Genomic DNA, 571 nt, shown 5'->3' with positions numbered 1-571 from the left:
GGTGAGTGGGGGGTGGCTCTGGGGGTGCTCCGGGGGCTCCAGGGGGTGCTCGGCGGAGGCCATGCCCAGCCAGAGTGGCCCTTCCCCGGGGTGAGTCTGGGGAGAGTGGGGGGTGGCTCTGGGGGTGCTCCGGGGGCTCCAGGGGGTGCTTGGTGGAGACCATGCCCAGCCAGAGTGGCCCTTCCCCGGGCAGAGTCTGGGGAGAGTGGGGGGTGGCTCTGGAGGTGCTCCGGGGGCTCCAGGGGTTCCAGGGGGTGCTCAGTGGGGGCCATGCCCAGGCAGAGTGTCCCTTCCCCGGGGTGAGTCTGGAGGAGTGGGGGGTGGCTCTGGAGGTGCTCCGGGGGCTCCAGGGGGTGCTTGGTGGAGACCATGCCCAGCCAGAGTGTCCCTTCCCCGGGGTGAGTCTGGGGAGAGTGGGGGGTGGCTCTGGGGGTGCTCCGGGGGCTCCAGGGGGTGCTTGGTGGAGACCATGCCCAGCCAGAGTGGCCCTTCCCCGGGGTGAGTCTGGGGAGAGTGGGGGGTGGCTCTGGAGGGCCTCCGGGGGTTCCAGGGGTTCCAGGGGGTGCTCGGT

The sequence above is a fragment of the Eucyclogobius newberryi genome, unplaced genomic scaffold (assembly GCF_026437365.1).
Source record: "Eucyclogobius newberryi isolate DKJ021-1_F unplaced genomic scaffold, fEucNew1.0.hap1 SCAF_649, whole genome shotgun sequence".
Lineage (NCBI taxonomy): Eukaryota > Metazoa > Chordata > Actinopteri > Gobiiformes > Gobiidae > Eucyclogobius > Eucyclogobius newberryi.
This window is presented reverse-complemented; position numbering follows the sequence as displayed.